This window comes from Ixodes scapularis, unplaced genomic scaffold (genome assembly GCF_016920785.2).
Source record: "Ixodes scapularis isolate PalLabHiFi unplaced genomic scaffold, ASM1692078v2 PGA_scaffold1__304_contigs__length_218370807, whole genome shotgun sequence".
Lineage (NCBI taxonomy): Eukaryota > Metazoa > Arthropoda > Arachnida > Ixodida > Ixodidae > Ixodes > Ixodes scapularis.
The window spans coordinates 21,579,385-21,607,266 of NW_024609846.1; positions in this window are offsets into that span (position 1 = coordinate 21,579,385).

Below are 27,882 nucleotides of genomic sequence, written 5' to 3' on the forward strand. Positions count from 1 at the left end.
AACGTATACAAGACAGAAAAAGCACAGGACGATGTCTCAAATGTTCCGTCTCATCCACGTTTCGATGTTTCTTCTCTACCCCAGTCTCAGGGAGACAGAGTTGAGAAGAAAGATCAAAACGTAGACGAGACAGAGAAAACACAGGACGACGTCTCAAATGTTCTGTCTCATCCACGTTTCGATGTGTCTTCTCTACCCCAGTCTCAGGGAAACAGGGTTGAGAAGAAAGATAAAAACGTAGACAAGACAGAAAAAGCACAGGATGATGTCTCAAATGTTCCGTCTCATAAACGTTTCTATGTTTCTTCTCTACCCCAGTCTCAAGGAAACAGGGTTGAGAAGAAAGATCAAAACGTAAACGAGACAAAAAATAGACAGTACGACGTCTCAAATTTTTTTGTGTCGTCCACATTTCGATGTGTCTTCTCTACCCCAGTCTCAGGGAGACAGGGTTGAGAAGGAAGATCAAAACGTAGACGGGACAGAAAAAACACTGGACGACGTCTGAAATTTTCTGTCTCATTCCCGTTTTTATATCTTCTCTACCCCATTCTCAGGGAGACAGAGTTGAGAAGAAAGATCAAAACGTAGACGAGACAGAGAAAACACAGGACGACGTCTCAAATGTTCCGTCTCATCCACGTTTCGATGTTTCTTCTCTACCCCAGTCTTAGGGAGACACAGTTGAGAAGAAAGATCAAAACGTAGACGAGACAGAGAAAACACAGGACGACGTCTCAAATGTTCTGTCTCATCCACGTTTCGATGTGTCTTCTCTACCCCAGTCTCAGGGAAACAGGGTTGAGATGAAAGATCAAAACGCAGACAAGACAGAAAAAGCATAGGACGATGTCTCAAATGTTTCGTCTCATCCACGTTTCGATGTTTCTTCTCTACCCCAGTCTCAAGGAAACAGGGTTGAGAAGAAAGATCAAAACGTAAACGAGACAGAAAATAGACAGTACGACGTCTCAAATTTTGTGTGTCGTCCACATTTCGATGTGTCTTCTCTACCCCAGTCTCAGGGAGACAGAGTTGAGAAGAAAGATCAAAACGTAGACGAGACAGAGAAAACACAGGACGACGTCTCAAATGTTCTGTCTCATCCACGTTTCGATGTGTCTTCTCTACCCCAGTCTCAGGGAAACAGGGTTGAGAAGAAAGATCAAAACGTAGACAAGACAGAAAAAGCACAGGACGATGTCTCAAATGTTCCGTCTCATCCACGTTTAGATGTTTCTTCTCTACCCCAGTCTCAAGGAAACAGGGTTGAGAAGAAAGATCAAAACGTAAACGAGACAGAGAATAGACAGTACGACGTCTCAAATTTTGCTTGTCGTCCACATTTCGATGTGTCTTCTCTACCCCAGTCTCAGGGAGACTGGGTTGAGAAGGAAGATCAAAACGTAGACGGGACAGAAAAAACACTGGACGACGTCTGAAATTTTCTGTCTCATCCCCGTTTTTATGTCCTCTACCCCAGTCTCAGGGAGACAGAGTTGAGATGAAAGATCAAAACGTAGACGAGACAGAGAAAACACAGGACGACGTCTCAAATGTTCCGCCTCATCCACGTTTCGATGTTTCTTCTCTACCCCAGTCTCAGGGAGACAGAGTTGAGAAGAAAGATAAAACGTAGACGAGACAGAGAAAACACAGGACGACGTCTCAAATGTTCTGTCTCATCCACGTTTCGATGTGTCTTCTCTACCTCAGTCTCAGGGAAACAGGGTTGAGAAGAAAGATCAAAACGTTGACAAGACAGAAAAAGCACAGGACGATGTCTCAAATGTTTCGTCTCATCCACGTTTCGATGTTTCGTCTCTACCCCAGTCTCAAGGAAACAGGGTTTAGAAGAAAGATCAAAACGTAAACGAGACAGAAAAAGCACAGGACGATGTCTCAAATGTTTCGTCTCATCCACGTTTCGATGTTTCTTCTCTACCCCAGTCTCAAGGAAACAGGGTTGAGAAGAAAGATCAAAACGTAAACGAGACAGAAAATAGACAGTACGACGTCTCAAATTTTGTGTGTCGTCCACATTTCGATGTGTCTTCTCTACCCCAGTCTCAGGGAGACAGGGTTGAGAAGGAAGATCAAAACATAGACAGGACAGAAAAAACACTGGACGACGTCTGAAATTTTCTGTCTCATCCCCGTTTTTATGTCCTCTACCCCAGTCTCAGGGAGACAGAGTTGAGAAGAAAGATCAAAACGTAGACGAGACAGAGAAAACACAGGACGACGTCTCAAATGTTCCGTCTCATCCACGTTTCGATGTTTCTTCTCTACCCCAGTCTCAGGGAGACAGAGTTGAGAAGAAAGATCAAAACGTAGACGAGACAGAGAAAACACTGGACGACGTCTCAAATGTTCTTTCTCATCCACGTTTCGATGTGTCTTCTCTACCCCAGTCTCAGGAAAACAGGGTTGAGAAGAAAGATCAAAACGTAGACAAGACAGAAAAAGATCAGGACGATGTCTCAAATGTTCCGTCTCATCCACGTTTTGATGTTTCTTCTCTACCCCAGTCTCAAGGAAACAGGGTTGAGAAGAAAGATCAAAACGTAAACGAGACAGAAAATAGACTGTACGACGTCTCAAATTTTGTGTGTCGTCCACATTTCGATGGGTCTTCTCTACCCCAGTCTCAGGGAGACAGGGTTGAGAAGGAAGATCAAAACGTAGACGGGACAGAAAAAACACTGGACGACATCTGAAATTTTCTGTCTCATCCCCGTTTTTATATCTTCTCTACCCCAGTCTCAGGGAGACAGAGTTGAGAAGAAAGATCAAAACGTAGACGAGACAGAGAAAACACAGGACGACGTCTCAAATGTTCCGTCTCATCCACGTTTCGATGTTTCTTCTCTACCCCAGTCTTAGGGAGACACAGTTGAGAAGAAAGATCAAAACGTAGACGAGACAGAGAAAACACAGGACGACGTCTCAAATGTTCTGTCTCATCCACGTTTCGATGTTTCTTCTCTACCCCAGTCTCAAGGAAACAGGGTTGAGAAGAAAGATCAAAACGTAAACGAGACAGAAAATAGACAGTACGACGTCTCAAATTTTGTGTGTCGTCCACATTTCGATGTGTCTTCTCTACCCCAGTCTCAGGGAGACAGAGTTGAGAAGAAAGATCAAAACGTAGACGAGACAGAGAAAACACAGGACGACGTCTCAAATGTTCTGTCTCATCCACGTTTCGATGTGTCTTCTCTACCCCAGTCTCAGGGAAACAGGGTTGAGAAGAAAGATCAAAACGTAGACAAGACAGAAAAAGCACAGGACGATGTCTCAAATGTTCCGTCTCATCCACGTTTCGATGTTTCTTCTCTACCCCAGTCTCAAGGAAACAGGGTTGAGAAGAAAGATCAAAACGTAAACGAGACAGAGAATAGACAGTACGACGTCTCAAATTTTGTGTGTCGTCCACATTTCGATGTGTCTTCTCTACCCCAGTCTCAGGGAGACAGGGTTGAGAAGGAAGATCAAAACGTAGACGGGACAGAAAAAAACACTGGACGACGTCTGAAATTTTCTGTCTCATCCCCGTTTTTATGTCCTCTACCCCAGTCTCAGGGAGACAGAGTTGAGAAGAAAGATCAAAACGTAGACGAGACAGAGAAAACACAGGACGACGTCTCAAATGTTCTGTCTCATCCACGTTTCGATGTGTCTTCTCTACCCCAGTCTCAGGGAAACAGGGTTGAGAAGAAAGATCAAAACGTAGACAAGACAGAAAAAGCATAGGACGATGTCTCAAATGTTTCGTCTCATCCACGTTTCGATGTTTCTTCTCTACCCCAGTCTCAAGGAAACAGGGTTTAGAAGAAAGATCAAAACGTAAACGAGACAGAAAATAGACAGTACGACGTCTCAAATTTTGTGTGTCGTCCACATTTCGATGTGTCTTCTCTACCCCAGTCTAAGGGAGACAGGGTTGAGAAGGAAGATCAAAACGTAGACGGGACAGAAAAAACACTGGACGACGTCTGAAATTTTCTGTCTCATCCCCGTTTTTATGTATTCTCTACCCCAGTCTCAGGGAGACAAGGTTTTAGAAGGAAGATCAAAATGTAGACGGGACAGAAAAAACACTGGACGACGTCTGAAATTTTCTGTCTCATCCCCGTTTTTATGTCCTCTACCCCAGTCTCAGGGAGACAGAGTTGAGATGAAAGATCAAAACGTAGACGAGACAGAGAAAACACAGGACAACGTCTCAAATGTTCCGCCTCATCCACGTTTCGATGTTTCTTCTCTACCCCAGTCTCAGGGAGACAGAGTTGAGAAGAAAGATCAAAACGTAGACGAGACAGAGAAAACACAGGACGACGTCTCAAATGTTCTGTCTCACCCACGTTTCGATGTGTCTTCTCTACCTCAGTCTCAGGGAAACAGGGTTGAGTAGAAAGATCAAAACGTAGACAAGACAGAAAAAGCACAGGACGATGTCTCAAATATTTCGTCTCATCCACGTTTCGATGTTTCTTCTCTACCCCAGTCTCAAGGAAACAGGGTTGAGAAGAAAGATCAAAACGTGGACAAGACAGAAAAAGCACTGGACGATGTCTCAAATGTTCCGTCTCATCCACGTTTCGATGTTTCTTCTCTACCCCAGTCTCAAGGAAACAGGGTTGAGAAGAAAGATCAAAACGTAAACGCGACAGAAAATACACAGTACGACGTCTCAAATTTTGTGTGTCGTCCACATTTCGATGTGTCTTCTCTACCCCAGTCTGAGGGAGACTGAGTTGAGAAGAAAGATCAAAACGTAGACGAGACAGAGAAAACAGAGGACGACGTCTCAAATGTTCCGTCTCATCCACGTTTCGATGTTTCTTCTCTACCCCAGTCTCAAGGAAACAGGGTTGAGAAGAAAGATCAAAACGTAAACAAGACAGAAAATAGACAGTACGACGTCTCAAATTTTGTGTGTCGTCCACATTTCGATGTGTCTTCTCTACCCCAGTCTCAGGGAGACAGGGTTGAGAAGGAAGATCAAAACGTAGACGGGACAGAAAAAACACTGGACGACGTCTGAAATTTTCTGTCTCATCCCTGTTTTTATATCTTCTCTACCCCAGTCTCAGGGAGACAGAGTTGAGAAGAAAGATCAAAACGTAGACGAGACAGAGAAAACACAGGACGACGTCTCAAATGTTCCGTCTCATCCACGTTTCGATGTTTCTTCTCTACCCCAGTCTTAGGGAGACACAGTTGAGAAGAAAGATCAAAACGTAGACGAGACAGAGAAAACACAGGACGACGTCTCAAATGTTCTGTCTCATCCACGTTTCGATGTTTCTTCTCTACCCCAGTCTCAAGGAAACAGGGTTGAGAAGAAAGAACAAAACGTAAACGAGACAGAAAATAGACAGTACGACGTCTCAAATTTTGTGTGTCGTCCACATTTCGATGTGTCTCCTCTACCCCAGTCTCAGGGAGACAGGGTTGAGAAGGAAGATCAAAACGTAGACGAGACAGAAAAAGCACAGGACGATGTCTCAAATGTTTCGTCTCATCCACGTTTCGATGTTTCTTCTCTACCCCAGTCTCAGGGAGACAGAGTTGAGAAGAAAGATCAAAACGTAGACGAGACAGAGAAAACACAGGACGACGTCTCAAATGTTCCGTCTCATCCACGTTTCGATGTTTCTTCTCTACCCCAGTCTCAAGGAAACAGGGTTGAGAAGAAAGATCAAAACGTAAACAAGACAGAAAATAGACAATACGACGTCTCAAATTTTGTGTGTCGTCCACATTTCGATGTGTCTTCTCTACCCCAGTCTCAGGGAGACAGGGTTGAGAAGGAAGATCAAAACGTAGACGGGACAGAAAAAACACTGGACGACGTCTGAAATTTTCTGTCTCATCCCCGTTTTTATATCTTCTCTACCCCAGTCTCAGGGAGACAGAGTTGAGAAGAAAGATCAAAACGTAGACGAGACAGAGAAAACACAGGACGACGTCTCAAATGTTCCGTCTCATCAACGTTTCGATGTTTCTTCTCTACCCCAGTCTCAAGGAAACAGGGTTGAGAAGAAAGAACAAAACGTAAACGAGACAGAGAAAACACAGGACGACGTCTCAAATGTTCTGTCTCATCCACGTTTCGTTGTGTCTTCTCTACCCCAGTCTAAGGGAAACAGGGTTGAGAAGAAAGATCAAAACGTAGACAAGACAGAAAAAGCACAGGACGATGTCTCAAATGTTTCGTCTCATCCACGTTTCGATGTTTCTTCTCTACCCCAGTCTCAAGGAAACAGGGTTTAGAAGAAAGATCAAAACGTAAACGAGACAGAAAATAGACAGTACGACGTCTCAAATTTTGTGTGTCGTCCACATTTCGATGTGTCTTCTCTACCCCAGTCTCAGGGAGACAGGGTTGAGAAGGAAGATCAAAACGTAGACGGGACAGAAAAAACACTGGACGACGTCTGAAATTTTCTGTCTCATCCCCGTTCTTATGTCTTCTCTACCCCAGTCTCAGGGAGACAGGGTTGAGAAGGAAGATCAAAACGTAGACGGGACAGAAAAAACACTGGACGACGTCTGAAATTTTCTGTCTCATCCCCGTTTTTATGTCCTCTACCCCAGTCTCAGGGAGACAGAGTTGAGAAGAAAGATCAAAACGTAGACGAGACAGAGAAAACACAGGACGACGTCTCAAATGTTCCGTCTCATCCACGTTTCGATGTTTCTTCTCTACCGCAGTCTCAGGGAGACAGAGTTGAGAAGAAAGATCAAAACGTAGACGAGACAGAGAAAACACAGGACGACGTCTCAAATGTTCTGTCTCATCCACGCTTCGAGGTGTCTTCTCTACCCTAGTCTCAGGGAAACAGGGTTGAGAAGAAAGATCAAAACGTAAACGAGACAGAAAATAGACAGTACGACGTCTCAAATTTTGTGTGTCGTCCCCATTTCGATGTGTCTTCTCTACCCCAGTCTCAGGGAGACAGGGTTGAGAAGGAAGATCAAAATGAAGACGGGACAGAAAAAACACTGGACGACGTCTGAAATTTTCTGTCTCATCCCCGTTTTTATGTCTTCTCTACCCCAGACTCAGGGAGACAGATTTGAGAAGAAAGATCAAAACGTAGACGAGACAGAGAAAACACAGGACGACGTCTCAAATGTTCCGTCTCATCCACGTTTTGATGTTTCTTCTCTACCCCAGTCTCAGGGAGAGAGAGTTGAGAAGAAAGATCAAAAAGTAGACGAGACAGAGAAAACACAGGACGACGTCTCAAATGTTCTGTCTCATCCACGTTTCGATGTGTCTTCTCTACCCCAGTCTCAGGGAGACAGCGTTGAGAAGAAAGATCAAAACGTATACAAGACAGAAAAAGCACAGGACGATGTCTCAAATGTTCCGTCTCATCCACGTTTCGATGTTTTTTCTCTACCCCAGTCTCAGGGAGACAGAGTTGAGAAGAAAGATCAAAACGTAGACGAGACAGAGAAAACACAGGACGACGTCTCAAATGTTCTGTCTCATCCACGTTTCGATGTGTCTTCTCTACCCCAGTCTCAGGGAAACAGGGTTGAGAAGAAAGATCAAAACGTAGACAAGACAGAAAAAGCACAGGATGATGTCTCAAATGTTCCGTCTCATAAACGTTTCTATGTTTCTTCTCTACCCCAGTCTCAAGGAAACAGGGTTGAGAAGAAAGATCAAAACGTAAACGAGACAGAAAATAGACAGTACGACGTCTCAAATTTTTTTGTGTCGTCCACATTTCGATGTGTCTTCTCTACCCCAGTCTCAGGGAGACAGGGTTGAGAAGGAAGACCAAAACGTAGACGGGACAGAAAAAACACTGGACGACGTCTGAAATTCTCTGTCTCATCCCCGTTTTTATATCTTCTCTACCCCATTCTCAGGGAGACAGAGTTGAGAAGAAAGATCAAAACGTAGACGAGACAGAGAAAACACAGGACGACGTCTCAAATGTTCCGTCTCATCCACGTTTCGATGTTTCTTCTCTACCCCAGTCTTAGGGAGACACAGTTGAGAAGAAAGATCAAAACGCAGACGAGACAGAGAAAACACAGGACGACGTCTCAAATGTTCTGTCTCATCCACGTTTCGATGTGTCTTCTCTACCCCAGTCTCAGGGAAACAGGGTTGAGATGAAAGATCAAAACGCAGACAAGACAGAAAAAGCATAGGACGATGTCTCAAATGTTTCGTCTCATCCACGTTTCGATGTTTCTTCTCTACCCCAGTCTCAAGGAAACAGGGTTGAGAAGAAAGATCGAAACGTAAACGAGACAGAAAATAGACAGTACGACGTCTCAAATTTTGTGTGTCGTCCACATTTCGATGTGTCTTCTCTACCCCAGTCTCAGGGAGACAGAGTTGAGAAGAAAGATCAAAACGTAGACGAGACAGAGAAAACACAGGACGACGTCTCAAATGTTCTGTCTCATCCACGTTTCGATGTGTCTTCTCTACCCCAGTCTCAGGGAAACAGGGTTGAGAAGAAAGATCAAAACGTAGACAAGACAGAAAAAGCACAGGACGATGTCTCAAATGTTCCGTCTCATCCACGTTTAGATGTTTCTTCTCTACCCCAGTCTCAAGGAAACAGGGTTGAGAAGAAAGATCAAAACGTAAACGAGACAGAGAATAGACAGTACGACGTCTCAAATTTTGTTTGTCGTCCACATTTCGATGTGTCTTCTCTACCCCAGTCTCAGGGAGACTGGGTTGAGAAGGAAGATCAAAACGTAGACGGGACAGAAAAAACACTGGACGACGTCTGAAATTTTCTGTCTCATCCCCGTTTTTATGTCCTCTACCCCAGTCTCAGGGAGACAGAGTTGAGATGAAAGATCAAAATGTAGACGAGACAGAGAAAACACAGGACGACGTCTCAAATGTTCTGTCTCATACACGTTTCGATGTGTCTTCTCTACCTCAGTCTCAGGGAAACAGGGTTGAGAAGAAAGATCAAAACGTAGACAAGACAGAAAAAGCACAGGACGATGTCTCAAATGTTTCGTCTCATCCACGTTTCGATGTTTCTTCTCTACCCCAGTCTCAAGGAAACAGGGTTTAGAAGAAAGATCGAAACGTAAACGAGACAGAAAAAGCACAGGACGATGTCTCAAATGTTCCGTCTCATCCACGTTTAGATGTTTCTTCTCTACCCCAGTCTCAAGGAAACAGGGTTGAGAAGAAAGATCAAAACGTAAACGCGACAGAAAATAGACAGTACGACGTCTCAAATTTTGTGTGTCGTCCACATTTCGATGAGTCTTCTCTACCCCAGTCTCAGGGAGACAGGGTTGAGAAGGAAGATCAAAACGTAGACGGGACAGAAAAAACACTGGACGACGTCTGAAATTTTCTGTCTCATCCCCGTTTTTATGTCTTCTCTACCCCAGTCTGAGGGAGACAGAGATGAGAAGAAAGATCAAAACGTAGACGAGACAGAGAAAACACAGGACGACGTCTCAAATGTTCTGTCTCATCCACGTTTCGATGTTTCTTCTCTACCCCAGTCTCAGGGAAACAGGGTTGAGAAGAAAGATCAAAACGTAGACGAGACAGAGAAAACACAGGACGACGTCTCAAATGTTCTGTCTCATCCACGTTTCGATGTATCTTCCCTACCCCAGTCTCAGGGAAACAGGGTTGAGAAGAAAGATCAACACGTAGACAAGACAGAAAAAGCACAGGACGATGTCTCAAATGTTCCGACTCATCCACGTTTCGATGTTTCTTCTCTGCCCCAGTCTCAAGGAAACAGGGTTGAGAAGAAAGATCAAAACGTAAACGAGACAGAAAATAGACAGTACGACGTCTCAAATTTTGTGTGTCGTCCACATTTCGATGTGTCTTCTCTACCCCAGTCTCAGAGAGACAGGGTTGAGAAGGAAGATCAAAACGTAGACGGGACAGAAAAAACACTGGACGACGTCTGAAATTTTCTGTCTACACCCCGTTTTTATGTCTTCTCTACCCCAGTCTCAGGGAGACAGAGTTGAGAAGAAAGATCAAAACGTAGACGAGACAGAGAAAACACAGGACGACGTCTCAAATGTTCCGTCTCATCCACGTTTTGATGTTTCTTCTCTACCCCAGTCTCAGGGAGACAGAGTTGAGAAGAAAGATCAAAACGTAGACGAGACAGAGAAAACACAGGACGACGTCTCAAATGTTCTGTCTCATCCACGTTTCGATGTGTCTTCTCTACCCCAGTCTCAGGGAAACAGGGTTGAGAAGAAAGATCAAAACGTAGACAAGACAGAAAAAGCACAGGATGATGTCTCAAATGTTCCGTCTCATAAACGTTTCTATGTTTCTTCTCTACCCCAGTCTCAAGGAAACAGGGTTGAGAAGAAAGATCAAAACGTAAACGAGACAGAAAATAGACAGTACGACGTCTCAAATTTTTTTGTGTCGTCCACATTTCGATGTGTCTTCTCTACCCCAGTCTCAGGAAGACAGGGTTGAGAAGGAAGATCAAAACGTAGACGGGACAGAAAAAACACTGGACGACGTCTGAAATTCTCTGTTTCATCCCCGTTTTTATATCTTCTCTACCCCATTCTCAGGGAGACAGAGTTGAGAAGAAAGATCAAAACGTAGACGAGACAGAGAAAACACAGGACGACGTCTCAAATGTTCCGTCTCATCCACGTTTCGATGTTTCTTCTCTACCCCAGTCTTAGGGAGACACAGTTGAGAAGAAAGATCAAAACGTAGACGAGACAGAGAAAACACAGGACGACGTCTCAAATGTTCTGTCTCATCCACGTTTCGATGTGTCTTCTCTACCCCAGTCTCAGGGAAACAGGGTTGAGATGAAAGATCAAAACGCAGACAAGACAGAAAAAGCATAGGACGATGTCTCAAATGTTTCGTCTCATCCACGTTTCGATGTTTCTTCTCTACCCCAGTCTCAAGGAAACAGGGTTGAGAAGAAAGATCAAAACGTAAACGAGACAGAAAATAGACAGTACGACGTCTCAAATTTTGTGTGTCGTCCACATTTCGATGTGTCTTCTCTACCCCAGTCTCAGGGAAACAGGGTTGAGAAGAAAGAGCAAAACGTAGACAAGACAGAAAAAGCACAGGACGATGTCTCAAATGTTCCGTCTCATCCACGTTTAGATGTTTCTTCTCTACCCCAGTCTCAAGGAAACAGGGTTGAGAAGAAAGATCAAAACGTAAACGAGACAGAGAATAGACAGTACGACGTCTCAAATTTTGTGTGTCGTCCACATTTCGATGTGTCTTCTCTACCCCAGTCTCAGGGAGACTGGGTTGAGAAGGAAGATCAAAACGTAGACGGGACCGAAAAAACACTGGACGACGTCTGAAATTTTCTGTCTTATCCCTGTTTTTATGTCCTCTACCCCAGTCTCAGGGAGACAGAGTTGAGATGACAGATCAAAACGTAGACGAGACAGAGAAAACACAGGACGACGTCTCAAATGTTCCGCCTCATCCACGTTTCGATGTTTCTTCTCTACCCCAGTCTCAGGGAGACAGAGTTGAGAAGAAAGATCAAAACGTAGACGAGACAGAGAAAACACAGGACGACGTCTCAAATGTTCTGTCTCATCCACGTTTCGATGTGTCTTCTCTACCTCAGTCTCAGGGAAACAGGGTTGAGAAGAAAGATCAAAACGTAGACAAGACAGAAAAAGCACAGGACGATGTCTCAAATGTTTCGTCTCATCCACGTTTCGATGTTTCTTCTCTACCCCAGTCTCAAGGAAACAGGGTTTAGAAGAAAGATCAAAACGTAAACGAGACAGAAAAAGCACAGGACGATGTCTCAAATGTTTCGTCTCATCCACGTTTCGATGTTTCTTCTCTACCCCAGTCTCAGGGAGACAGGGTTGAGAAGGAAGATCAAAACGTAGACGGGACAGAAAAAACACTGGACGACGTCTGAAATTTTCTGTCTCATCCCCGTTTTTATGTCTTCTCTACCCCAGTCTGAGGGAGACAGAGATGAGAAGAAAGATCAAAACGTTGACGAGACAGAGAAAACACAGGACGACGTCTCAAATGTTCTGTCTCATCCACGTTTCGATGTTTCTTCTCTACCCCAGTCTCAGGGAAACAGGGTTGAGAAGAAAGATCAAAACGTAGACGAGACAGAGAAAACACAGGACGACGTCTCAAATGTTCTGTCTCATCCACGTTTCGATGTATCTTCCCTACCCCAGCCTCAGGGAAACAGGGTTGAGAAGAAAGATCAACACGTAGACAAGACAGAAAAAGCACAGGACGATGTCTCAAATGTTCCGACTCATCCACGTTTCGATGTTTCTTCTCTACCCCAGTCTCAAGGAAACAGGGTTGAGAAGAAAGATCAAAACGTAAACGAGACAGAAAATAGACAGTACAACGTCTCAAATTTTGTGTGTCGTCCACATTTCGATGTGTCTTCTCTACCCCAGTCTCAGGGAGACAGGGTTGAGAAGGAAGATCAAAACGTAGACGGGACAAAAAAAACACTGGACGACGTCTGAAATTTTCTGTCTCAACCCCGTTTTTATGTCTTCTCTACCCCAGTCTCAGGGAGACAGAGTTGAGAAGAAAGATCAAAACGTAGACGAGACAGAGAAAACACAGGACGACGTCTCAAATGTTCCGTCTCATCCACGTTTTGATGTTTCTTCTCTACCCCAGTCTCAGGGAGACAGAGTTGAGAAGAAAGATCAAAAAGTAGACGAGACAGAGAAAACACAGGACGACGTCTCAAATGTTCTGTCTCATCCACGTTTCGATGTGTCTTCTCTACCCCAGTCTCAAGGAAACAGAGTTGAGAAGAAAGATCAAAAAGTAGACGAGACAGAGAAAACACAGGACGACGTCTCAAATGTTCTGTCTCATCCACATTTCGATGTGTCTTCTCTACCCCAGTCTCAGGGAGACAGGGTTGAGAAGGAAGATCAAAACGTAGACGGGACAGAAAAAACACTGGACGACGTCTGAAATTTTCTGTCTGATCCCCGTTTTTATGTCTTCTCTACCCCAGTCTCAGGGAGACAGTGTTGAGAAGAAAGATCAAAACGTAGACGAGACAGTGAAAACACAGGACGACGTCTCAAATGTTCCGTCTCATCCACGTTTCGATGTGTCTTCTCTACCCCAGTCTCAAGGAAACAGGTTTGAGAAGAAAGATCAAAACGTAGACAAGACAGAAAAAGCACAGGACGATGTCTCAAATGTTCTGTCTCATCCACGTTTCGATGTGTCTTCTCTACCCCAGTCTCAAGGAAACAGGGTTGAGGAGAAAGATCAAAACGTAGACAAGACAGAAAAAGCACAGGACGATGTCTCAAATTTTCCGTCTCATCCACGTTTCGATGTTTCTTCTCTACCCCAGTCTGAAGGAAACAGGGTTGAGAAGAAAGATCAAAACGTAAACGAGACAGAAAATAGACAGTACGGCGTCTCGAATTTTGTGTGTCGTCCACATTTCGATGTGTCTTCTCTACCCCAGTCTCAGGGAGACAGGGTTGAGAAGGAAGATCGAAACGTAGACGGGAGAGAAAAAACACTGGACGACGTCTCAAATTTTCTGTCTCATCCCCGTTTTTATGTCTCCTCTACCCCAGTATCAGGGAGACAGAGTTGAGAAGAAAGATCAAAACGTAGACGAGACAGAGAAAACACAGGACGACGTCTCAAATGTTCCGTCTCATCCACGTTTCGATGTGTCTTCTCTACCCCAGTCTCAGGGAAACAGGGTTGAGAAGAAAGATCAAAACGTAGACAAGGCAGAAAAAGCACAGGACGATGTCTCAAATGTTCCGCCTCATAAACGTTTCGATGTTTCTTCTCTACCCCAGTCTCAAGGAAACAGGGTTCAGAAGAAAGATCAAAACGTAAACGAGACAGAAAATAGACAGTACGACGTCTCAAATTTTTTTGTGTCGTCCACATTTCGAAGTGTCTTCTCTACCCCAGTCTCAGGGAAACAGGGTTGAGAAGAAAGATCAACACGTAGACAAGACAGAAAAAGCACAGGACGATGTCTCAAATGTTCCGTCTCATAAACGTTTCGATGTTTCTTCTCTACCCCAGTCTAAAGGAAACAGGGTTCAGAAGAAAGATCAAAACGTAAACGAGACAGAAAATAGACAGTACGACGTCTCAAATTTTTTTGTGTCGTCCACATTTCGATGTGTCTTCTCTACCCCAGTCTCAGGGAGACAGGGTTGAGAAGGAAGATCAAAACGTAGACGGGACAGAAAAAACACTGGACGACGTCTGAAACTTTCTGTCTCATCCCCGTTTTTATATCTTCTCTACCCCAGTCTCAGGGAGACAGAGTTGAGAAGAAAGATCAAAACGTAGACGAGACAGAGAAAACACAGGACGACGTCTCAAATGTTCTGTCTCATCCACGTTTCGATGTTTCTTCTCTACCCCAGTCTCAGGGAGACAGAGTTGAGAAGAAAGATCAAAACGTAGACGAGACAGAGAAAACACAGGACGACGTCTCAAATGTTCTGTCTCATCCACGTTTCGATGTGTCTTCTCTACCCCAGTCTCAGGGAAACAGGGTTGAGAAGAAAGATCAAAACGTAGACAAGACAGAAAAAGCACAGGATGATGTCTCAAATGTTCCGTCTCATAAACGTTTCTATGTTTCTTCTCTACCCCAGTCTCAAGGAAACAGGGTTGAGAAGAAAGATCAAAACGTAAACGAGACAGAAAATAGACAGTACGACGTCTCAAATTTTTTTGTGTCGTCCACATTTCGATGTGTCTTCTCTACCCCAGTCTCAGGGAGACAGGGTTGAGAAGGAAGATCAAAACGTAGACGGGACAGAAAAAACACTGGACGACGTCTGAAATTCTCTGTCTCATCCCCGTTTTTATATCTTCTCTACCCCATTCTCAGGGAGACAGAGTTGAGAAGAAAGATCAAAACGTAGACGAGACAGAGAAAACACAGGACGACGTCTCAAATGTTCCGTCTCATCCACGTTTCGATGTTTCTTCTCTACCCCAGTCTTAGGGAGACACAGTTGAGAAGAAAGATCAAAACGCAGACGAGACAGAGAAAACACAGGACGACGTCTCAAATGTTCTGTCTCATCCACGTTTCGATGTGTCTTCTCTACCCCAGTCTCAGGGAAACAGGGTTGAGATGAAAGATCAAAACGCAGACAAGACAGAAAAAGCATAGGACGATGTCTCAAATGTTTCGTCTCATCCACGTTTCGATGTTTCTTCTCTACCCCAGTCTCAAGGAAACAGGGTTGAGAAGAAAGATCAAAACGTAAACGAGACAGAAAATAGACAGTACGACGTCTCAAATTTTGTGTGTCGTCCACATTTCGATGTGTCTTCTCTACCCCAGTCTCAGGGAGACAGAGTTGAGAAGAAAGATCAAAACGTAGACGAGACAGAGAAAACACAGGACGACGTCTCAAATGTTCTGTCTCATCCACGTTTCGATGTGTCTTCTCTACCCCAGTCTCAGGGAAACAGGGTTGAGAAGAAAGATCAAAACGTAGACAAGACAGAAAAAGCACAGGACGATGTCTCAAATGTTCCGTCTCATCCACGTTTAGATGTTTCTTCTCTACCCCAGTCTCAAGGAAACAGGGTTGAGAAGAAAGATCAAAACGTAAACGAGACAGAGAATAGACAGTACGACGTCTCAAATTTTGTTTGTCGTCCACATTTCGATGTGTCTTCTCTACCCCAGTCTCAGGGAGACTGGGTTGAGAAGGAAGATCAAAACGTAGACGGGACAGAAAAAACACTGGACGACGTCTGAAATTTTCTGTCTCATCCCCGTTTTTATGTCCTCTACCCCAGTCTCAGGGAGACAGAGTTGAGATGAAAGATCAAAACGTAGACGAGACAGAGAAAACACAGGACGACGTCTCAAATGTTCCGCCTCATCCACGTTTCGATGTTTCTTCTCTACCCCAGTCTCAGGGAGACAGAGTTGAGAAGAAAGATCAAAATGTAGACGAGACAGAGAAAACACAGGACGACGTCTCAAATGTTCTGTCTCATACACGTTTCGATGTGTCTTCTCTACCTCAGTCTCAGGGAAACAGGGTTGAGAAGAAAGATCAAAACGTAGACAAGACAGAAAAAGCACAGGACGATGTCTCAAATGTTTCGTCTCATCCACGTTTCGATGTTTCTTCTCTACCCCAGTCTCAAGGAAACAGAGTTTAGAAGAAAGATCGAAACGTAAACGAGACAGAAAAAGCACAGGACGATGTCTCAAATGTTTCGTCTCATCCACGTTTCGATGTTTCTTCTCTACCCCAGTCTCAAGGAAACAGGGTTGAGAAGAAAGATCAAAACGTAAACGCGACAGAAAATAGACAGTACGACGTCTCAAATTTTGTGTGTCGTCCACATTTCGATGAGTCTTCTCTACCCCAGTCTCAGGGAGACAGGGTTGAGAAGGAAGATCAAAACGTAGACGGGACAGAAAAAACACTGGACGACGTCTGAAATTTTCTGTCTCATCCCCGTTTTTATGTCTTCTCTACCCCAGTCTGAGGGAGACAGAGATGAGAAGAAAGATCAAAACGTAGACGAGACAGAGAAAACACAGGACGACGTATCAAATGTTCTGTCTCATCCACGTTTCGATGTTTCTTCTCTACCCCAGTCTCAGGGAAACAGGGTTGAGAAGAAAGATCAAAACGTAGACGAGACAGAGAAAACACAGGACGACGTCTCAAATGTTCTGTCTCATCCACGTTTCGATGTATCTTCCCTACCCCAGTCTCAGGGAAACAGGGTTGAGAAGAAAGATCAACACGTAGACAAGACAGAAAAAGCACAGGACGATGTCTCAAATGTTCCGACTCATCCACGTTTCGATGTTTCTTCTCTGCCCCAGTCTCAAGGAAACAGGGTTGAGAAGAAAGATCAAAACGTAAACGAGACAGAAAATAGACAGTACGACGTCTCAAATTTTGTGTGTCGTCCACATTTCGATGTGTCTTCTCTACCCCAGTCTCAGAGAGACAGGGTTGAGAAGGAAGATCAAAACGTAGACGGGACAGAAAAAACACTGGACGACGTCTGAAATTTTCTGTCAAAACCCCGTTTTTATGTCTTCTCTACCCCAGTCTCAGGGAGACAGAGTTGAGAAGAAAGATCAAAACGTAGACGAGACAGAGAAAACACAGGACGACGTCTCAAATGTTCCGTCTCATCCACGTTTTGATGTTTCTTCTCTACCCCAGTCTCAGGGAGACAGAGTTGAGAAGAAAGATCAAAACGTAGACGAGACAGAGAAAACACAGGACGACGTCTCAAATGTTCTGTCTCATCCACGTTTCGATGTGTCTTCTCTACCCCAGTCTCAGGGAAACAGGGTTGAGAAGAAAGATCAAAACGTAGACAAGACAGAAAAAGCACAGGATGATGTCTCAAATGTTCCGTCTCATAAACGTTTCTATGTTTCTTCTCTACCCCAGTCTCAAGGAAACAGGGTTGAGAAGAAAGATCAAAACGTAAACGAGACAGAAAATAGACAGTACGACGTCTCAAATTTTTTTGTGTCGTCCACATTTCGATGTGTCTTCTCTACCCCAGTCTCAGGAAGACAGGGTTGAGAAGGAAGATCAAAACGTAGACGGGACAGAAAAAACACTGGACGACGTCTGAAATTCTCTGTCTCATCCCCGTTTTTATATCTTCTCTACCCCATTCTCAGGGAGACAGAGTTGAGAAGAAAGATCAAAACGTAGACGAGACAGAGAAAACACAGGACGACGTCTCAAATGTTCCGTCTCATCCACGTTTCGATGTTTCTTCTCTACCCCAGTCTTAGGGAGACACAGTTGAGAAGAAAGATCAAAACGTAGACGAGACAGAGAAAACACAGGACGACGTCTCAAATGTTCTGTCTCATCCACGTTTCGATGTGTCTTCTCTACCCCAGTCTCAGGGAAACAGGGTTGAGATGAAAGATCAAAACGCAGACAAGACAGAAAAAGCATAGGACGATGTCTCAAATGTTTCGTCTCATCCACGTTTCGATGTTTCTTCTCTACCCCAGTCTCAAGGAAACAGGGTTGAGAAGAAAGATCAAAACGTAAACGAGACAGAAAATAGACAGTACGACGTCTCAAATTTTGTGTGTCGTCCACATTTCGATGTGTCTTCTCTACCCCAGTCTCAGGGAAACAGGGTTGAGAAGAAAGAGCAAAACGTAGACAAGACAGAAAAAGCACAGGACGATGTCTCAAATGTTCCGTCTCATCCACGTTTAGATGTTTCTTCTCTACCCCAGTCTCAAGGAAACAGGGTTGAGAAGAAAGATCAAAACGTAAACGAGACAGAGAATAGACAGTACGACGTCTCAAATTTTGTGTGTCGTCCACATTTCGATGTGTCTTCTCTACCCCAGTCTCAGGGAGACTGGGTTGAGAAGGAAGATCAAAACGTAGACGGGACCGAAAAAACACTGGACGACGTCTGAAATTTTCTGTCTCATCCCTGTTTTTATGTCCTCTACCCCAGTCTCAGGGAGACAGAGTTGAGATGAAAGATCAAAACGTAGACGAGACAGAGAAAACACAGGACGACGTCTCAAATGTTCCGCCTCATCCACGTTTCGATGTTTCTTCTCTACCCCAGTCTCAGGGAGACAGAGTTGAGAAGAAAGATCAAAACGTAGACGAGACAGAGAAAACACAGGACGACGTCTCAAATGTTCTGTCTCATCCACGTTTCGATGTGTCTTCTCTACCTCAGTCTCAGGGAAACAGGGTTGAGAAGAAAGATCAAAACGTAGACAAGACAGAAAAAGCACAGGACGATGTCTCAAATGTTTCGTCTCATCCACGTTTCGATGTTTCTTCTCTACCCCAGTCTCAAGGAAACAGGGTTTAGAAGAAAGATCAAAACGTAAACGAGACAGAAAAAGCACAGGACGATGTCTCAAATGTTTCGTCTCATCCACGTTTCGATGTTTCTTCTCTACCCCAGTCTCAAGGAAACAGGGTTGAGAAGAAAGATCAAAACGTAAACGAGACAGAAAATAGACAGTACAACGTCTCAAATTTTGTGTGTCGTCCACATTTCGATGTGTCTTCTCTACCCCAGTCTCAGGGAGACAGGGTTGAGAAGGAAGATCAAAACGTAGACGGGACAAAAAAAACACTGGACGACGTCTGAAATTTTCTGTCTCAACCCCGTTTTTATGTCTTCTCTACCCCAGTCTCAGGGAGACAGAGTTGAGAAGAAAGATCAAAACGTAGACGAGACAGAGAAAACACAGGACGACGTCTCAAATGTTCCGTCTCATCCACGTTTTGATGTTTCTTCTCTACCCCAGTCTCAGGGAGACAGAGTTGAGAAGAAAGATCAAAAAGTAGACGAGACAGAGAAAACACAGGACGACGTCTCAAATGTTCTGTCTCATCCACGTTTCGATGTGTCTTCTCTACCCCAGTCTCAAGGAAACAGAGTTGAGAAGGAAGATCAAAAAGTAGACGAGACAGAGAAAACACAGGACGACGTCTCAAATGTTCTGTCTCATCTACATTTCGATGTGTCTTCTCTACCCCAGTCTCAGGGAGACAGGGTTGAGAAGGAAGATCAAAACGTAGACGGGACAGAAAAAACACTGGACGACGTCTGAAATTTTCTGTCTGATCCCCGTTTTTATGTCTTCTCTACCCCAGTCTCAGGGAGACAGTGTTGAGAAGAAAGATCAAAACGTAGACGAGACAGTGAAAACACAGGACGACGTCTCAAATGTTCCGTCTCATCCACGTTTCGATGTGTCTTCTCTACCCCAGTCTCAAGGAAACAGGTTTGAGAAGAAAGATCAAAACGTAGACAAGACAGAAAAAGCACAGGACGATGTCTCAAATGTTCTGTCTCATCCACGTTTCGATGTGTCTTCTCTACCCCAGTCTCAAGGAAACAGGGTTGAGGAGAAAGATCAAAACGTAGACAAGACAGAAAAAGCACAGGACGATGTCTCAAATTTTCCGTCTCATCCACGTTTCGATGTTTCTTCTCTACCCCAGTCTGAAGGAAACAGGGTTGAGAAGAAAGATCAAAACGTAAACGAGACAGAAAATAGACAGTACGACGTCTCAAATTTTGTGTGTCGTCCACATTTCGATGTGTCTTCTCTACCCCAGTCTCAGGGAGACAGGGTTGAGAAGGAAGATCGAAACGTAGACGGGAGAGAAAAAACACTGGACGACGTCTCAAATTTTCTGTCTCATCCCCGTTTTTATGTCTCCTCTACCCCAGTATCAGGGAGACCGAGTTGAGAAGAAAGATCAAAACGTAGACGAGACAGAGAAAACACAGGACGACGTCTCAAATGTTCCGTCTCATCCACGTTTCGATGTGTCTTCTCTACCCCAGTCTCAGGGAAACAGGGTTGAGAAGAAAGATCAAAACGTAGACAAGGCAGAAAAAGCACAGGACGATGTCTCAAATGTTCCGCCTCATAAACGTTTCGATGTTTCTTCTCTACCCCAGTCTCAAGGAAACAGGGTTCAGAAGAAAGATCAAAACGTAAACGAGACAGAAAATAGACAGTACGACGTCTCAAATTTTTTTGTGTCGTCCACATTTCGAAGTGTCTTCTCTACCCCAGTCTCAGGGAAACAGGGTTGAGAAGAAAGATCAACACGTAGACAAGACAGAAAAAGCACAGGACGATGTCTCAAATGTTCCGTCTCATAAACGTTTCGATGTTTCTTCTCTACCCCAGTCTAAAGGAAACAGGGTTCAGAAGAAAGATCAAAACGTAAACGAGACAGAAAATAGACAGTACGACGTCTCAAATTTTTTTGTGTCGTCCACATTTCGATGTGTCTTCTCTACCCCAGTCTCAGGGAGACAGGGTTGAGAAGGAAGATCAAAACGTAGACGGGACAGAAAAAACACTGGACGACGTCTGAAACTTTCTGTCTCATCCCCGTTTTTATATCTTCTCTACCCCAGTCTCAGGGAGACAGAGTTGAGAAGAAAGATCAAAACGTAGACGAGACAGAGAAAACACAGGACGACGTCTCAAATGTTCTGTCTCATCCACGTTTCGATGTTTCTTCTCTACCCCAGTCTCAAGGAAACAGGGTTGAGAAGAAAGATCAAAACGTAGACGAGACAGAGAAAACACAGGACGACGTCTCAAATGTTCTGTCTCATCCACTTTTCGATGTTTCTTCTCTACCCCAGTCTCAAGGAAACAGGGTGGAGAAGAAAGATCAAAACGTAAACGAGACAGAGAATAGACAGTACGACGTCTCAAATTTTGTGTGTCGTCCACATTTCGATGTGTCTTCTCTACCCCAGTCTCAGGGAGACAGGGTTGAGAAGGAAGATCAAAACGTAGACGGGACAGAAAAAACACTGGACGACGTCCGAAATTTTCTGTCTCATCCCCGTTTTTATGTCCTCTACCCCAGTCTGAGGGAGACAGAGTTGAGAAGAAAGATCAAAACGTAGACGAGACAGAGAAAACAGAGGACGACGTCTCAAATGTTCCGCCTCATCCACGTTTCGATGTTTCTTCTCTACCCCAGTCTCAGGGAGACAGAGTTGAGAAGAAAGATCAAAACGTAGACGAGACAGAGAAAACACAGGACGACGTCTCAAATGTTCCGTCTCATCCACGTTTCGATGTTTCTTCTCTACCCCAGTCTTAGGGAGACACAGTTGAGAAAAAAGATCAAAACGTAGACGAGACAGAGAAAACACAGGACGACGTCTCAAATGTTCTGTCTCATCCACGTTTCGATGTGTCTTCTCTACCCCAGTCTCAGGGAAACAGGGTTGAGATGAAAGATCAAAACGTAGACAAGACAGAAAAAGCACAGGACGATGTCTCAAATGTTCCGTCTCATCCACGTTCCGATGTTTCTTCTCTTCCCCAGTCTCAAGGAAACAGGGTTGAGAAGAAAGATCAAAACGTAAACGAGACAGAAAATAGACAGTACGACGTCTCAAATGTTCCGCCTCATCCACGTTTCGATGTTTCTTCTCTACCCCAGTCTCAGGGAGACAGAGTTGAGAAGAAAGATCAAAACGTAGACGAGACAGAGAAAACACAGGACGACGTCTCAAATGTTCCGTCTCATCCACGTTTCGATGTTTCTTCTCTACCCCAGTCTTAGGGAGACACATTTGAGAAGAAAGATCAAAACGTAGACGAGACAGAGAAAACACAGGACGACGTCTCAAATGTTCTGTCTCATCCACGTTTCGATGTGTCTTCTCTACCCCAGTCTCAGGGAAACAGGGTTGAGATGAAAGATCAAAACGTAGACAAGACAGAAAAAGCACAGGACGATGTCTCAAATGTTCCGTCATATCCACGTTTCGATGTTTCTTCTCTACCCCAGTCTCAGGGAAACAGGGTTGAGATGAAAGATCAAAACGTAGACGAGACAGAGAAAACACAGGACGACGTCTCAAATGTTCTGTCTCATCCACGTTTCGATGTGTCTTCCCTACCCCAGTCTCAGGGAAACAGGGTTGAGATGAAAGATCAAAACGTAGACAAGACAGAAAAAGCACAGGACGATGTCTCAAATGTTCCGTCTCATCCACGTTTCGATGTTTCTTCTCTACCCCAGTCTCAAGGAAACAGGGTTGAGTAGAAACATCAAAACGTAAACGAGACAGAAAATAGACAGTACGACGTCTCAAATTTTGTGTGTCGTCCACATTTCGATGTGTCTTCTCTACCCCAGTCTCAGGGAGACAGAGTTGAGAAGAAAGATCAAAACGTAGACGAGACAGAGAAAACACAGGACGACGTCTCAAATGTTCTGTCTCATCCACGTTTCGATGTGTCTTCTCTACCCCAGTCTCAGGGAAACAGGGTTGAGAAGAAAGATCAAAATGTAGACAAGACAGAAAAAGCACAGGACGATGTCTCAAATGTTCCGTCTCATCCACGTTTCGATGTTTCTTCTCTACCCCAGTCTCAAGGAAACAGGGTTGAGAAGAAAGAACAAAACGTAAAAAAGACAGAGAATAGACAGTACGACGTCTCAAATTTTGTGTGTCGTCCACATTTCGATGTGTCTTCTCTACCCCAGTCTCAGGGAGACAGGGTTGAGAAGGAAGATCAAAACGTAGACGGGACAGAAAAAACACTGGACGACGTCTGAAATTTTCTGTCCCATCCCCGTTTTTATGTCCTCTACCCCAGTCTGAGGGAGACAGAGTTGAGAAGAAAGATCAAAACGTAGACGAGACAGAGAAAACAGAGGACGACGTCTCAAATGTTCCGCCTCATCCACGTTTCGATGTTTCTTCTCTACCCCAGTCTCAGGGAAACAGGGTTGAGAAGAAAGATCAAAACGTAGACAAGACAGAAAAAGCACAGGACGATGTCTCAAATGTTCCGTCTCATCCACGTTTCGATGTTTCTTCTCTACCCCAGTCTCAAGGAAACAGGGTTGAGAAGAAAGATCAAAACGTAAACGAGACAGAGAATAGACAGTACGACGTCTCAAATTTTGTGTGTCGTCCACATTTCGATGTGTCTTCTCTACCCCAGTCTCAGGGAGACAGGGTTGAGAAGGAAGATCAAAACGTAGACGGGACAGAAAAAACACTGGACGACGTCTGAAATTTTCTGTCTCATCCCCGTTTTTATGTCCTCTACCCCAGTCTGAGGGAGACAGAGTTGAGAAGAAAGATATAAACGTAGACGAGACAGAGAAAACAGAGGACGACGTCTCAAATGTTCCGCCTCATCCACGTTTCGATGTGTCTTCTCTACCCCAGTCTCAGGGAAACAGGGTTGAGAAGAAAGATCAAAACGTAGACAAGACAGAAAAAGCACAGGACGATGTCTCAAATGTTCCGTCTCATCCACGTTTCGATGTTTCTTCTCTACCCCAGTCTCAAGGAAACAGGGTTGAGAAGAAAGATCAAAACGTAAACGAGACAGAGAATAGACAGTACGACGTCTCAAATTTTGTGTGTCGTCCACATTTCGATGTGTCTTCTCTACCCCAGTCTCAGGGAGACAGGGTTGAGAAGGAAGATCAAAACGTAGACGGGACAGAAAAAACACTGGACGACGTCTGAAATGTTCTGTCTCATCCCCGTTTTTATGTCTTCTCTACCCCAGTCTCAGGGAGACAGAGTTGAGAAGAAAGATCAAAACGTAGACGAGACAGAGAAAACAGAGGACGACGTCTCAAATGTTCCGCCTCATCCACGTTTCGATGTTTCTTCTCTACCCCAGTCTCAGGGAAACAGGGTTGAGAAGAAAGATCAAAACGTAGACGAGACAGAGAAAACACAGGACGACGTCTCAAATGTTCTGTCTCATCCACGTTTCAATGTTTCTTCTCTACCCCAGTCTCAAGGAAACAGGGATGAGAAGAACGATCAAAACGTAAACGAGACAGAGAATAGACAGTACGACGTCTCAAATTTTGTGTGTCGTCCACATTTCGATGTGTCTTCTCTACCCCAGTCTCAGGGAGACAGGGTTGAGAAGGAAGATCAAAACGTAGACGGGACAGAAAAAACACTGGACGACGTCTGAAATTTTCTGTCTCATCCCCGTTTTTATGTCTTCTCTACCCCAGTCTCAGGGAGACAGAGTTGAGAAGAAAGATCAAAACGTAGACGAGACAGAGAAAACAGAGGACGACGTCTCAAATGTTCTGTCTCATCCACGTTTCGATGTGTCTTCTCTACCCCAGTCTCAGGGAAACAGGGTTGAGATGAAAGATCAAAACGTAGACAAGACAGAAAAAGCACAGGACGATGTCTCAAATGTTCCGTCTCATCCACGTTTCGATGTTTCTTCTCTACCCCAGTCTCAAGGAAACAGGGTTGAGAAGAAAGATCAAAACGTAAACGAGACAGAAAATAGACAGTACGACGTCTCAAATTTTGTGTGTCGTCCACATTTCGATGTGTCTTCTCTACCCCAGTCTCAGGGAGACAGAGTTGAGAAGAAAGATCAAAACGTAGACGAGACAGAGAAAACACAGGACGACGTCTCAAATGTTCTGTCTCATCCACGTTTCGATGTGTCTTCTCTACCCCAGTCTCAGGGAAACAAGGTTGAGAAGAAAGATCAAAACGTAGACAAGACAGAAAAAGCACAGGACGATGTCTCAAATGTTCCGTCTCATCCACGTTTCGATGTTTCTTCTCTACCCCAGTCTCAAGGAAACAGGGTTGAGAAGAAAGATCAAAACGTAAACGAGACAGAGAATAGACAGTACGACGTCTCAAATTTTGTGTGTCGTCCACATTTCGATGTGTCTTCTCTACCCCAGTCTCAGGGAGACAGGGTTGAGAAGGAAGATCAAAACGTAGACGGGACAGAAAAAACACTGGACGACGTCTGAAATTTTCTGTTTCATCCCCGTTTTTATGTCCTCTACCCCAGTCTCAGGGAGACAGAGTTGAGAAGAAAGATCAAAACGTAGACGAGACAGAGAAAACACAGAACGACGTCTCAAATGTTCTGTCTCATCCACGTTTCGATGTGTCTTCTCTACCCCAGTCTCAGGGAAACAGGGTTGAGAAGAAAGATCAAAACGTAGACAAGACAGAAAAAGCACAGGACGATGTCTCAAATGTTTCGTCTCATCCATGTTTCGATGTTTCTTCTCTACCCCAGTCTCAAGGAAACCGGGTTTAGAAGAAAGATCAAAACGTAAACGAGACAGAAAAAGCACAGGACGATGTCTCAAATGTTCCGTCTCATCCACGTTTCGATGTTTCTTCTCTACCCCAGTCTCAAGGAAACAGGGTTGAGAAGAAAGATCAAAACGTAAACGCGACAGAAAATAGACAGTACGACGTCTCAAATTTTGTGTGGCGTCCACATTTCGATGTGTCTTCTCTACCCCAGTCTCAGGGAGACAGGGTTGAGAAGGAAGATCAAAACGTAGACGGGACAGAAAAAACACTGGACGACGTCTGAAATTTTCTGTCTCATCCCCGTTTTTATGTCTTCTCTACCCCAGTCTCAGGGAAACAGGGTTGAGAAGAAAGATCAAAACGTAGACAAGACAGAAAAAGCACAGGACGATGTCTCAAATGTTTCGTCTCATCCACGTTTCGATGTTTCTTCTCTACCCCAGTCTCAGGGAGACAGAGTTGAGAAGAAAGATCAAAACGTAGACGAGACAGAGAAAACACAGGACGACGTCTCAAATGTTCTGTCTCATCCACGTTTCGATGTGTCTTCCCTACCCCAGTCTCAGGGAAACAGGGTTGAGAAGAAAGATCAACACGTAGACAAGACAGAAAAAGCACAGGACGATGTCTCAAATGTTCCGACTCATCCACGTTTCGATGTCTCTTCTCTACCCCAGTCTCAAGGAAACAGGGTTGAGAAGAAAGATCAAAACGTAAACGAGACAGAAAATAGAGAGTACGACGTCTCAAATTTTGTGTGTCGTCCACATTTCGATGTGTCTTCTCTACCCCAGTCTCAGGGAGACAGGGTTGAGAAGGAAGATCAAAACGTAGACGGGACAGAAAAAACACAGGACGACGTCTGAAATTTTCTGTCTCTTCCCCGTTTTTATGTCTTCTCTACCCAAGTCTCAGGGAGACAGAGATGAGAAGAAATATCAAAACGTAGACGAGACAGAGAAAACACAGGACGACGTCTCAAATGTTTCGTCTCATCCACGTTTTGATGTTTCTTCTCTACCCCAGTCTCAGGGAGACAGAGTTGAGAAGAAAGATCAAAAAGTAGACGAGACAGAGAAACCACAGGACGACGTCTCAAATGTTCTGTCTCATCCACGTTTCGATGTGTCTTCTCTACCCCAGTCTCAGGGAAACAGGGTTGAGATGAAAGATCAAAACGTAGACAAGACAGAAAAAGCACAGGACGATGTCTCAAATGTTCCTTCTCATCCACGTTTCGATGTTTCTTCTCTACCCCAGTCTCAGGGAAACAGGGTTGAGATGAAAGATCAAAACGTAGACAAGACAGAAAAAGCACAGGACGATGTCTCAAATGTTCCTTCTCATCCACGTTTCGATGTTTCTTCTCTACCCCAGTCTCAAGGAAACAGGGTAGAGAAGAAAGATCAAAACGTAAACGAGACAGAAAATAGACAGTACGACGTCTCAAATTGTGTGTGTCGTCCACATTTCGATGTGTCTTCTCTACCCCAGTCTCAGGGAGACAGGGTTGAGAAGGAAGATCAAAACGTAGACGGGACAGAAAAAACACTGGACGACGTCTGAAATTTTCTGTCTCATCCCCGTTTTTATGTCTTCTCTACCCCAGTCTCAGGGAGACAGTGTTGAGAAGAAAGATCAAAACGTAGACGAGACAGTGAAAACACAGGACGACGTCTCAAATGTTCCGTCTCATCCACGTTTCGATGTTTCTTCTCTACCCCAGTCTCAAGGAAACAGGGTTGAGAAGAAAGATCAAAACGTAGACAAGAAAGAAAAAGCACAGGACGATGTCTCAAATGTTCCGTCTCATCCACGTTTCGATGTATCTTCTCTACCCCAGTCTCAAGGAAACAGGTTTGAGAAGAAAGATCAAAACGTAGACAAGACAGAAAAAGCACAGGACGATGTCTCAAATGTTCTGTCTCATCCACGTTTCGATGTGTCTTCTCTACCCCAGTCTCAAGGAAACAGGGTTGAGAAGAAAGATCAAAACGTAGACAAGACAGAAAAAGCACAGGACGATGTCTCAAATGTTCCGTCTCATCCACGTTTCGATGTTTCTTCTCTACCCCAGTCTCAAGGAAACAGGGTTGAGAAGAAAGATCAAAACGTAGACAAGTCAGAAAAAGCACGGGACGATGTCTCAAATGTTCTGTCTCATACACGTTTCGATGTGTCTTCTCTACCCCAGTCTCAAGGAAACAGGTTTGAGAAGAAAGATCAAAACGTAGACAAGACAGAAA